Below are 13543 nucleotides of genomic sequence, written 5' to 3'. Positions count from 1 at the left end.
TCAGAACAACAACCCTTCTCCCCAAAGAAGCTCTCAAAGTCTCCACAACCTTCCCTAAAGGTCCATACTGTGCTTGCACCCATCTCCCGCCCTTTTTCTATCTTTTATCCCATTAAACATCCTAAATTCACCTTGTAAATGATTAGCTCCCACTCCACTCATTCATGATGCAACATGATTTATAGGATGCCGGCCTGGACCTCCTACAGAATCATCTGTATGTCCAGCTCCTAACCATCTCTGGGCTCTTACCTCACTCTTATCTCCTTCCTTTCACCACTATGCTCATCCAACTACTTACTATTAACCTTGCAACCCTATCTCACTCCTTCAATTCCTGTCCGGCCTTTTATGAGCACTTCTAGTGGACATTTCTCCACCTTTTGAACAAATCCAGTAAAGTCACTTCTTTGCTTCCAACCGGACAAATCTGTCAATAGATCGTGCTCTCCACTTCTGCCGCTACAGCAGCCAGACCAGTAACATGAGCAGAGTATTGGGAACACTGTTGAAACTCCAACCTCAGCTTAGTACCCAAATTAATTTAAGGCATTCCCATCTTGGGCCTTTGTAGAATATGTATATCACACAAGACCTGCTTGAAATTTACTTTGATGCTGGTACTGTGCCAGTGAGTTTTATTTTGGGCTACATTGTGGGTTGCAAGCCACATTAGGGTCCATGTTATCTCTTTGCTGTTGTTGTTTTTGCAGATTTCCAATGTTTCCTTCCTTCCACTTGACCTTCCGAGCAAACCAGTTTATGACCGCCAATTAGAACCCGCAGTCAAGTTATCTCAAACTGCCTCTAAATTACTCTTTCTTGCAAGGGGATTTAGACTGGGCATCCAGATAAAGGACACATGGTTAAGGGCAATTTCAGTGGCAGCTTTCCTCTTCGGGCCTGTTAAGTCATAAAAAGTGCCTGGGGCCGGAAACTCTAACCCCTTCCGAAGCTACCAGCTGTTGTCCTTAAAGTAACTACTATTAAAAAAAAAAAATATATTTTATTAGTTTTCCAAGCAAAGAGTGAAAAACACACAACTACTGTATATAATATCCATTACCCTTCTCCCAACCTCACCCCCCAACTGCTCCCAGCATATAATATATCATTTCTCAATTGTCATAGTACTTCCGAATAAGAGAACCGATCCTTCACAATTAATTGTACATTTACATTTGTGTTATAGAGGCTTCGTCCATGTCTGACTCCGAGGTTACTCGTGAACTGTCTGAAATTGTGTCATCTGAGTGTTTGAGGCAATCTAATATTGTGTGCCACTGTCTTACCGTGTCTCTAGACCCTCTCCCCAGTGCTGCCTCTTGATGTAATATATTTCCCTCTGCTTCTGCCCATTTTATCATTGCGTTCTGCCATCTTTGTATGTGGGGTCCCCCAGCGTCCTTCCAATGGATTGTAATTTCTCTTTTGGCCAAAATTAGTGCTAGGTCGATATATTTATTGGTTGTCTTTTTAGCAGAGGGGCGGGGAAAATCTCCAAACAGTGCAGTCAAGGAAGACAGCCTCAGTTTCCTGTCCGTAACTGCGGCCAGGTTCTTAAATATCTCCTTCCAATAAAGCACTATTTGTGGACAATTCCATAACATGTGCTTTAACTCTGCTTCCGGTTCTGGGCATCTGGGACAACCCCCACCTCTGGTGGCATATATCTTTGCAATTTTTAGGGGGGTAAGGTAAGCTCTGTGATAGACATTGAGGTTTATTAATTTAAAGCGAGCATTCCTAGTTGCAGAGTATATATGTGTAGTGATCCTGGCCCATCTCCGCTCGTCTATGGGTGTCCCCAACTCCGTCTGCCACTTCAGTCTGAGTTTGTCTAAAGGAGTGGATGTGTCTTTGTGTAAGGCTTTGTATATTGCTGATATCACACCCCTGTCTCCCCCCTGTGAACAAAGAATTCTGCAACCTTCATGTGTAGGTGGTTCGTGAAACCCCAACTTCGATGTCCTCTGTATAATCCTAGTAATCGTGTTATACAGAAGAAACATGCCGGAGGGGACCTCAAATTGCTCCCGCAGCTCGGCGAAGGTACGTAACTTTCCGTTAAGAAACAAGTCCCCCAGTACTGTAATATTATATGTAGCTAGTCTCTTGAACCCCGTTAGGGCCTGCCCCCCCACCACATGTATCAGACCTGCTATTGGCACTTCGGGAGCATAGGGAATTGCTGTACGGGAACGCCGCAGACCGCGCTCCCAACACACCTGCACAGCATGCAATTCTGGTGGCAGCCGCTGCTGTCTCCCCCTAGGGTTCAGCAACACGCTCAGGGGGGCGTGATGTGATCCGCCTGGATTATACTGCAAATTCTGGTCCCCTGGTTCTTCACTTAGAGATCTTTCTAGCCATTGCAGCTGACCAGCCCAATAGTATATCTCCATGCCTGGTGCAGCCAGCCCTCCCTCCAAGGTGGGTCTCTGTAGAGTACCCAATGCCAGTCTGTGTCTGCCTGATCCCCAGACGAAACTGGATATCATGGAGTTAATGTCTCTGAATACTGATTTTGGGATAACCAGTGGGAGAGTAAAGAAATAATACAACAATCTTGGCAGCATTATCATTTTTAGTAACGCCACTCTCCCCGTGACCGCAAGCGGGAGCGTCCCCCAAAACCGCATATCAGTTCTCAATTTCCTTATTGCTCTATGTACATTCCCCTCTAGTAAGTCTTCTGATTTATGGTATATGTTAACTCCTAGGTAGCGGAATGTAGTGGGTGCCCAGGGGAGCCCTCATGTGTCATTGATCCTCAGGACCCCCTCCACTAAGGTGAAGATGGAAGATTTCTGCCAGTTTATTCGTAAACCTGATGCTCTCCCATAGCACTCCAACATAGCCATATCTCCCGGCAGACCAGTTACTGTGTCCCCCAGGAAGATTAGCATGTCGTCCGCGTATAGTGCAATATGGTGCACCTGCAGTCCCACCCGGAGCCCTTCAAAATAGGTGCTTGATCTAGCCATTCGGGCAAGCGGCTCCACCCCTATTGCAAAGAGCAAGGGCGACAGGGGACAACCTTGCCTGGTGCCCCTGCCAATTTGGTATGGATCTGATATAGTCCTGCCCGTACGTACTCGCGTCGTGGGATTCGTTTAGAGCAGTTGGGTCCAGCGGACAAAGTCGTGTCCTAGGCCCAGTTTTAGCATTACCTTTTCTAAGTAATCCCATCTAAGGCTATCAAAAGCCTTCTCAATATCAACTGAGATAATTGCCGCCTGTTGCAAGGTTGGAGATGCAGAGTGGAGTATGGATATCAGTCGTCTTATGTTCTGTGCTGTGCTACGAATCCAGACTGATCCCTATGGATCAGTGTTGTCATATGGGGCAGAAGGCGGGAAGCTAGTATACGGCTAAGTATCTTGTAGTCCATGTTAAGCATGGACAGAGGATGATAGGAGCGCACATCCCTCGCCGGTCTGTCCGGTTTTAGAAATGGTATCATGACCGCTTTATTTGTGGACTGAGGTAGAAATCCCTTTTCCTTCGCTTCTGTGTATAGGGTACACAAATGTGGGGCCAGATGTTCTAGGTATATACTATAAAACTCCACCAGAAGTCCATCAGCCCCCGGGACCTTTCCTCTAGCCATATTTTGGACTGCTGCTTTAATATCCGCCATCGAGATTGGTTCAGCGAGGACCTGTCTGTCCTCCTCCCCCAAACATGGGAGATCAAATTCATCCAAGCCCTCTATTTGGGTGGAGCTCAGAGCCTCAACAGGTGGGGCATATAGTTGTGAGTAATAGCTAGCAAACTGTGCGTTTATTTCACTCTGCCCATAGAGACGACAGCCACCTGCATCTTCAATTTCTGTTACCACTGTCTGCGGTCTCTGCCGAGCCGTGAGCCACGCCAGGAGTGAGCCCGCTTTATCTCCTTCTGCGTGTTGCCTAGCCAAGTATTTTCTGTAATCAAAACGGTTCAACTTTTCAGTTGCCGCTGCAATTTTTTCTTTGATATCGGCAAGAAGAGGGGCCAGGTCTGGGTTGTTGGGTCTCTGGCGTTCAACGTCTCTAAGGGATTCCTCATGTTTTGGGATTTCTAATTCTAAGGTCCTACGAACCCCCATGCTTTCTGTTATGCATATTCCTCTAATGACTGTTTTGAATGTCCCCCATTCAATCGCCCTAGATGATGCCGTTCCTGTATTAAAGGCAAAATAATCCTTTAATGCTCTTGATATTGAGTGTTTGAATGCCTTGTCCTCAAGCATCTCTGCTCTGAGACACCAGGTTGGAATGCTTGGTTTTTCCTTGCACCAGGCTAGTGAAAGCAGCAGGGGATTATGATCTGAAATAGTGCGGCATAGATATTCTGCTGCTTCTACTACGCTTTCTATCTCAGGGGAGGCAAGGAATGTGTCCAGACGAACATGCAAGTCGTGTAATGTAGAATGAAAGGAATAGTCTCGGGCTGTGGGGTGGACATGTCTCCAGCCTGTCACCAAACCTCCACTGTTGCTGCCATTCAGAGAACAGTCTAGCTACTTTTGTGGTTTGGGAACGAGGCAAGGGGGGATGCAACCTATCCAATGCAGAGTCTGCAATACAGTTAAAGTCTCCTCCTATCAGAGTAGCCCGTGTAAAATAGGGGCCCAATTCCTGTGACAGTGTATTAGGAAAAGCTCCCTGTTCTTGGTTTGGTGCGTATACTCCCCCTATTGTGATGTCTCTACCTTCTAGTATCCCAAATAACAAGACATATCGCCCCTCCTTATCTATAATTTCATGAGTCTTTTGGAAAGGCACCCGGGACGAGCCCATATTAATACTCCTCTTGCAAAGGCTGAATAAGTAGTCGCAAATACCTGGTCACGCCATCTCTTCGCTAGGGCTCTGACTTCCTGTTCTAAGAGGTGTGTTTCCTGTATTATGGCTATGTGGACTCCTCTTCTCCTAAGCTGATTGTATACTTTGTACCTCTTACACATGCTATTCAAGCCCCTGACATTCCAGGTAGCGATTTTATAATTCAAGGGTGAACCCATAAATGACAAATGTGAAAAGCCAAATTGTGTTTACTCCTCCCCGACAGCCAGGGACTTATCCTCAACAATGCTTCCCCATTGTGAAGTTCAGTTAATGCCATTGTACTAGGTGCAAATCTCTTATAATACACATAACAAAAACCCCAAAACCCCAACTCCCCTTCCTCAGGACCGGTAATTAAAACTATCCATGTCCAAACTTTTAAAGCTATAACAAACATCATGTTTGTAGAGCGGGACACCAGAAACCGAGAGCCTGCATTTCGGCGTGTCCTTAGGGCCCAATCCAATTGTATTAACAGTCTTGTTATACAGCTGCCCCTGTATCTGCTACGGTTGATTATACTGTGCAATCCAAAAATAGAGCCCTGGACTCATATGGCAAGCTTATCCAATTGAACTATCACTCGCCCCCTCCTAGGACCCATGAATCTCTTATGTAACATCAAACCTCATTGTGTAACAAAAGCTGTTACTATCCGACCGCATGGACCTCCTCATATACTCACAGACACCTAAATGCATGTTGTTCAAATAAGATCCTCTGATGATCTCTGGGCTACTTTAGGCATGCTGACGGATGTGTCTCAAGATGAAACTGGAATACTACCAGAATTGGAGTCATGGTCAGAAAAGGCTTCGGAGGACTGAGTCAAAACAAGGTTCCCCCCACTCATAACTGCTGCAGTTTCCACTGCCTCTCGCATTTCCTGTAATTCCTGATGTCGCGGAGGAGCCACGACTGTTCTTCGCTTGTTGGATCTGTTACGCTTCCTGTTGGTTGTTCGGGGGGTTCCTCGTTGTGGGTCAGATGTCGATGGGCCCAGAGACTCCAACCAGTCCCTTACCAGTTGGGGTGAGGTAAAGAAATGGGTCTTATCGCCATAAGATACCCTCAGTTTGGCTGAGAAGAGCATGGCGTATTGAATTTCTCTGTCCTGGAGCCGCTGCTTGGAATCTTTGAAGGAAGCTCTCTGCTTTTGTGTTTCTCTAGTAAAGTCTGGGAAGATCATTATCCGTTGGTTTTCCAGCGTTATTTCACCCTTTAGTCTTTCCTGTGTTAGGATGAAATCTCTGTCTTTAAAATGGAGCAGTTTGGCAACAACCGGGTGAGGGCTTGCTCCCGGGGGGGAGGTCTGGTTGGCACCCTGTGGGCTCTTTCGATGGCAAAGAAGTGGGAGAAGCCCTCTGGAGCCACTACTTCCTTTATCCAATTCTCCAGAAAAATCTCCATGGTTGCTGCTTTCAGCTCCACCTTTTCAGGTAGTCCCAACAGTCGGATATTGCTTTTACGAACACGATTTTCGGCGTCCTCTGCTCTTGCTTCTAGTAATTTAACTCGAGTTGTAAGCCCCATCAGGTCTTCAGAGAGGGCTTTTTGGCCAGGGATCAGTTGTTCTAAGGTCCTTTCGTTGGAAACCACTCTGTCCGTTAACCTACGATGGTCATCTCTCAACAATGAGAGTGCCTATTTTCTGTTCAAGGGCTTCATGAGAGTCCTGGATTGCTCGGAGTATCGTGTCCAGTGTGGTTTCAGGAGTTGGTGCATTGATGTTTTCTCCAGAGTTAGTCGTTTGTTCAGGTGGTTTAGTAGCCCCCATACCTTCCAGTTCCTGTCCCTCTCTTCTTTTCAGTTTTCCCATCGTGCTAGACCCTGTCTCCCGCTTCTTTTGGGGCCACCCGCCGTCCGCAGCCACAGGTCACCGGCCTTTATTTGGACCAGGGAGCCCGTCGGCCAGTGCCATCTGCCGCTCTAGTGAGTGTCCAGTAATGCCGGGGGGGAATCAACTCCTATAACCCACAACTCTCCTGTGTGGGCTTGGCACCCCTCGCCGGGGAGTAATGCGGCACCTCAGCTCCAACGAGTCTCGTGCTTGCACTGCTCTTCGCCGCAACTTCATAGGGTGGGGACAACAGTGACTGCTAAGGTATTTCTCTTGGGGTTCCCGATCGCCAGGGTACCCGTGCTCCTCGCTTCGTCCCCCTGCACCAAACAGTGCGCTGCGGGGCAGTTGCGGCACAGCAGGGACGTGCACTGCACCCCGAATCCTTTAGCGCTGAGAAAGGGCAAAAAAGGGGGTATCACTGCAGGCTCCCGCCTTTCCCCCGATCCGCGGGAACTGGTTCCCGGCGACGGCACAAGTTCTTGTTCCCAATAGTACAGGCACGGTCTCCGTTTAACTCTGCACGAGGGTGTGGTCGCTCCAGCCGTACCTGGTATTGGGCGTCCCCTTCGGCCTCTCACACGCCCCAGTCACCTCCAGCACCGTCCAACTCAGGCAGCGCGGCCCTGTCCCGTCTTTGAGCCGCGGCCGCCATTTTAGTGCGCTCTGGTCCTGGACTCAAGTGTTCCGTGCAGCGTCGTGCCACCTCCTACAACTCACGCAACAGCTGGTTTTGGTGCCCTAGGTGCTAAGAGCACCCGGGCGCCGCTCGGATCCGTCTTTGGGGCCGTTGTTGTGGCAGGATTTTACGGGCCCTGCGGTTGCCGCCGGGAGCTCTGTGTTAAGCGTGCGGCTCCATCAGCTGCAGGCCACCCCCCCCCCCTTAAAGTAACTACTTGTGAACTTCTTAGACCAAACTATTCTACATTCCCTATGATGGGTAATAATGTGGTCAGTACTCTATGACACACCCAACTCCTAGGTGGACCTCAGAGACAGACCGGTGCTGTAGATTCAGTGGGTTTAGTTTAAATGGTTAAGGCAATAACTCTGCTCCTGGGTAAATGCCAAAGACTGACTATTAGTGTGGGCTTATAGTTTGTGTCGGGCAATGATGTCTATTCCTAGTGAAACTCAGACTTTTACTACTAAGGGCTCTTGAATTCTGTGAGCATAATGTGGTTAACATAAAATGGAAAAAGGTTAACATAAAATGGAAAAATAGACTATTTTAATTCTCACAAACAAGAATGCTCTTGACTCCACTATCCTGATTCTGTTAGGACTCCCTCCTACATTGTCGCACCCTGATTTGCACTGCCCAAACCACTAATAAACCTGCGACTCAACCCCTCCTCCAACTTCTTCCTACTACTACCAGCACTCCTCTCCCTCCCTCTACTCCGTCACTCCTCCTTATAAGCAGCATCACACTCTTCACCACCATGATCTCTAAAACAACCCTCTTCTTCAGCTCAGAGGAACGGCCCGCTTCCCCAAACCTGCTACCCTTGTCTTCACACCTGCCACACAGCTCTCGCACCTATTTCCCAACTTTTCCATTTTCTCTGCCTCCTGTTAAAAATCCCAACAGCACCTTGCCAATTATTACTTCCCACCTCGAGTTACTCAAGCCCTAAATTTCAGCAGCTGTGTTATCAGAGGCAGACCTGGACTCCCTACTGAGCTATCCATGTGCCTAGCTCCCAACCCTCTTAAAGACCCCTATGCCACTCCTAAATCTACTCCTTTCTTTTACAAACCTGCTCCCTGTGTTCCTCCAACTACCTATTCTCTACCTCCCACCCCTAACTCACATTAATGCATATCCCTCCAGCTTCTGACCAAATCCGGTAATGTCATTTCTTGGCCTCTTAGATGACCTGGACAAAAAAGCAAAACATCTTCACCGTGCACTCTGAACTTTCAATCTCCCAGCCCTAATTGGCAAAAAATATAAATCATAGGAGTCTTCAATTGTCATTTCTATTAACACAAGTACACGCTCTTCCCTCCACATCAACAAAAATAACAAGGATCCAATAACTGCTTCCCTCCAACCATATCATATGTAAGATGCAGCAGAAAGCATGCTGGTGAGCAAAGATCAAGCCCTGATCACAATAAGGCCACCTAGCTGCCCTTTACCCGTGCTGTAAGCCAAACATTCTGCAATTCACAACAAACTATATATTTCCGGGCACAGCATCAACCATCTGTCAAGCATACTAATCAAAGCCAGATCACTGAGCAAAGACAGAGATTATGTTGATGACTTTCTAACAGATCTCAAACTATACCCTCCCTTCATTCCTGAAACCTTGTGATGAAGCTTCCATATTACATGAAGCTTTAACCAAAAGATATCCAAACCTCTTCATAAACTGACCACATAAGCACATTAGAGGAATAGGAGTGGGCTACAAAAGTACTCTACCCTTATCTGACATTAAACACTATATCATTTCTTGATGCAAATGTCTGAAGGTTGTTTGCTTCCCACCCATAACCTTCTCAAGTTGCTTCTGTTTAATTTAACTTACTGTCCCATACAACTCTTCTTTCATGGATTGTTTACTGCAGATGGATGAAAAGGATGGCACAATAGAGGGATGGATGAGTAAGTGAATGTTTAGGTGGATGGACTGGTGAAATGATGCAGAGTAAAGGGAAAGATGGATAGGTTGATAGACAGGTGAAGAGGTGACAGATAAAGGAATAGGTGGATGGATGGGTAAAAAGACGAGTGACGGTAGTGTAAATGGACAAATGGATGGATGGGTGTGTGGCACACTGGATGAATGAATGTATGATGAATGGATGAATGGATGGATTGATAGTAGGGTAGATGGATGGCAGAATGGATGAATGGTTGGATGAATGGATTGATGAGTGAGTGAACGGATGGGTTAATGGATGGATGGATGAATGGAAGGGAGGGTGGATGGATGGATGGAGTAGCGAAAGATTGAATGAAGAATTAAATAATGAATGGATGACCGAATGTAGAGCTGAAATAGTGGATTCAGTAGGTGGTTGGAAGGATGAAAGGATGAATGGATAGATGCTTGAATGGAAGAAACAAGTAAGCTCTTCTATGGGGGTGGTCTCACTTCCTGCTTGGTGCCATCAAAGGTTTAGTTCAAGGTGGGGGGTGTTTATTTTTCTGGCTACTCTCCTATAGGTAGTTTATGAGATACCCCCATCTAGTTTTTACAAAATACATGTCAAGAGACCTCTTGCCTAGTCATCATTATTGAATCACTTGAATTCCACCAGATAGTTACTGCCTTTCAGCAGGTCCCACACTTGTTACCAATGCAAGAAAAATATTCTTTCAAGCCCTCTGCATTAGACACCGGGCAATCTGTAATTTTGGAAGCTACCTTCCTTCAATCCAAGCGCTATACAAATAAAGACTAAACCTCAGACTAAAAATGGCTTCACTCCTGGTAATCCTTCGTTTCCATAAAAACCGCGTAGGAAGCAGTAGCTTCTCTCTTCCTTAATGCAAACCGTGGAACTTTCTACAAAAGAAAATAAGGGCCATCATCAACTACCAAGAATTCAACTGTTCATAAAACCAATGCCAAAGTAACTGGTTGCATCTGTAATTTACAGGCCTATCCTCACACTCTTTTTGCTTTCCCCTGTAAGAGCAATATGCACCCTCTTGCTGCTGTTCCAGGTCAGGTGTACACTCTCGGGCCCTCATACCTGACAACAGTTCGCAACACTAGTACATAAAGGTTCAGCCAACAGACCTCTCTCATGCATGCACTTCAGAAGAGATAATTAATTTCTCACCTGATGCTCTAGAAAGTGTTTTGAGGAGTCAGTAAGAGGTGGGAAAGGGGTACAGAAATGCTACAATACATGGCAATGCAATTTGTTCGCACATACACAAATTTGACTTGGACCACATTTTCACGTCTGACGAATCGAAAATCTGTATAGTGATTTATGTTTGTTTAATCAAGGATATGTTTATAATTTGGGATGAGAAGAGGCATTTACAAATCTGTTAAATTTACATCATGTACCCCGTAAGTCCCTTGAATGACATATTTTAGATATCATTAGTAAATATGAACCACACTTTCAACAAAGAGTATTTTTCACTTTTAAACCTGAAAAGTACCTTACTCTCAACTTTTGGTGGTAAAAAAGGATTTTTAAGAGTGATGCAATTTTCACTTTTTATTACTTCGATGATTTGAAATCATTATGAAGCCTGTTCAGTAGTCCAAGGCTAAATGAAACAGGCCTTGTTCTGCTATTGAAAAATAAATGCATGCATGTTTTCATTGCTTCTGCTGCAACAATGCCGTCATGTAAAACACACTGCATTATCCAACAAGCTGATGAGCTTTTAGAGATTCACCTGTGTGCCAGTGAGAGGTACTGAAACCTGAGAGAACTGTGGCACATTCTCTACAGCCCTCGATGGAATTCAAAATCCCAAAAACACAGGTGTCTAGAAATGTACAGCACTATCTGCAACAACTCTTTTGAAAAACCACAGCTAATATTCAAGCACAAACTTTGTACTGCATTTATCACAATGCAAACGGACGAACTGTGTTGGATGTGAGGCAGTGCGCTCCCATCCCCCTTCTTTTTAAAAAGGCTCCCATGAGCCAGCAAGCTTCAGAGCCTTTGGAGATGCACCTGTGTGCCATTGAGTGGTACTGAGACCTGAGAGGACTATGGCATTATTCTAAGCAACACCTGATGAAATCTGTTTTTTGATCTCTACTGAGGAAGGATAAAATCCAGAAACATGTGTCTAGAGATGTACAGCACTATCTGCACCCACTCTGGTGAAAAACTACAGCTAATATTCAAGTCAGCGCAAACTTTGTCCTGCATTTGCCACAATACAAATGGGCAAACTGTACTGTTTACAAATGTACTTTGTGCTGCCTGAGCCAAACTGGCCTCAAGCCAGTTTAGTCACTCATGCCCTCTAGAACTGGAATACTCATCCTTGGATAGCGAGTTTACAACCCTGGCTCAGAGGACAATGGGCTACCATTGAGCTCTGGCAGAGAATATGGATTTTAGCTGCTGACCACTTAGCAAGGATTAGCTATTTGGAGTGGACAGGGACAGTTGGTAGAACAAAGAGCAGCTGTAGCCCTTTCTCTTTTGACTTGGAGATCCTAGAAGGAGCTTCTTCCGTTCAAACCCAGAACTGTCCCAGGCTCTAGTCACAATAGGGAAGGGAACAATTTTTTAACCTGGTCAAGGAGGAGAGCTCATCTAAATAGGCCACGAAACAGAAGACAGGCTTCCCTCAATAGCAGATAGATACTGCCATCTGGCAACAGGTGTTCTTAGGTTCTCAGGTGGTCCCATGTTAATATGTCAACAATATAAGACTGGTCCCTTAATGATGGTCACATATGGTTATGAGAGAAGGTATGAGACAGTAATAGCTTATTTCTTTATGGCAGTTCGAACTACAGTTTTGCACTCTTCAAAAGCTGTAAATATGAGGTGTTATTACTAACAAATGTAATAGTACTCAATCGATCAACCTCAGAAGGACAGAAACCTATGTTGGTTTAGCTTTGGTTCAAACTCTTGGCAGGTAGGGCACAGACATCAGTGTTTATCTGCTGAACCAAACTACCTAGATCTCTCATAATGACCTGAGGTACAGATGATTGTATCAATGATTCACAATCACCTCATCGTCAGCAATAATTGCTACTCTGTCTGGCAACCGATGGCACAAGCAGCCCTGTGGTAATTGGGAGATGGGTGTAGCAGGGCTCAGTAAGCAAAGTGGCTGCTGGGAAAAGGCACAAGATGCAGAAGAAAAGATACTGAAGAGGAGAAGAGATGAAGGAAGAGAAGAGGGAATGATAAAAACAGGAGAGGAAAGAAAAGAGTAGAAGCAAGAAGAACACAACGGATTGGTAAGGAAAGAGGGGAGTACAAATTAAATGATACAGTAAAGAGATGAACAAGAGAGGAGAGTGGGGATAATGTTGCAGAAAGGGGACAGAACAAATATGAGCGGAAAGGACAAAAACAGGAAGGAGAAAGCTGGAGACCTCTGGTGCAGTCAACATTAATAGGAGGCCTTACCACAGAGGGCCGCGCATGAACAACGCGCAGGCAGTGCATGAGAGGCCAAGGCACGCAAACATGCTTCAACTGTAATTTTGATGCACAATCCAGGAGCATGTGGCCAAAAAGAGGCAAAGAATGCAATTTCTGTAGATGCCAAGGGTCTTCATCAGAGATTTGCTGCTACTTATGTGGTATTTCAAAGTAATGTGGCATTTCAAAATGCCTTGAACTAGGCAGAAAAGTTAGAAGTGTGACTAATATCAGTGAGGAGGTGTTAGACCCGGTTTCCTGGGCACCAGGGCACTCAGGAGCTACCCCTTTCAAATCGCATCAACTGCAATGTCCCCTACTGGTGTCCTTGGGCCTCCGTACTACAGGACACAAAACTGGATAATCATGTACTCCTCTCCAGCACTTGACTCTCTCAGGTTAGTGAGGCAAAGCAGTCCAAGGCTTACTCAAGGAGGTGAGATGGGTTTAGGTATTCAAAATACAGGGCGCACTGTACTGCCAGCTAATAAGATCAATGTCCAGTCAGTGCTTTACTTTTTTTTAAAGTACTTTAAATCATATAAGCGAAATATACTGCACCTAAAACTATGATAAACAGTGAAAAACAGAAATCTCTCCAACCCTCTGGGCCAGAGTTTGACCCTAAACAGTAGTGTAGCGCCTAGACACTAAGCACTATACAAACACAGTTAGCATGTAGACACACAATTAGCATTGCATATTACAGACTATGTTGCACAGGGTTGCTCTCATCCGCTAGAGCCATGGTACC

This window comes from Pleurodeles waltl, chromosome 1_1 (assembly GCF_031143425.1).
Source record: "Pleurodeles waltl isolate 20211129_DDA chromosome 1_1, aPleWal1.hap1.20221129, whole genome shotgun sequence".
NCBI classification, from domain to species: Eukaryota; Metazoa; Chordata; class Amphibia; order Caudata; family Salamandridae; genus Pleurodeles; species Pleurodeles waltl.
This window is presented reverse-complemented; position numbering follows the sequence as displayed.